The sequence below is a fragment of the Myotis davidii genome, unplaced genomic scaffold, assembly GCF_000327345.1.
Source record: "Myotis davidii unplaced genomic scaffold, ASM32734v1 scaffold43, whole genome shotgun sequence".
Classification (NCBI taxonomy): Eukaryota; Metazoa; Chordata; class Mammalia; order Chiroptera; family Vespertilionidae; genus Myotis; species Myotis davidii.
Genome location: NW_006294590.1, coordinates 1422201 through 1422446, shown reverse-complemented (window position 1 = coordinate 1422446; position 246 = coordinate 1422201).

Genomic DNA, 246 nt, shown 5'->3' with positions numbered 1-246 from the left:
TCACGCCGCCTGGAGCCACTGCACATCAGCTCCCTATGGGGGGTGAAGGCCGGGCACCAGATCAACCGACCTCCTTCCCCCCCAGGTCCAGCGCCCGCCGCGTCCAGAGCCCATCCCATCCCCCCGGTGGGTGGCGACCACCAGTCCAGCCTCCAGCCGGGGGTGCAGAGCTCCCCGCAGCGACCAGGCCCAGGACAGACTCAGCACACGTTCAAGTCCGCCCTCCCCTGGGGAAGAACCGGGCGG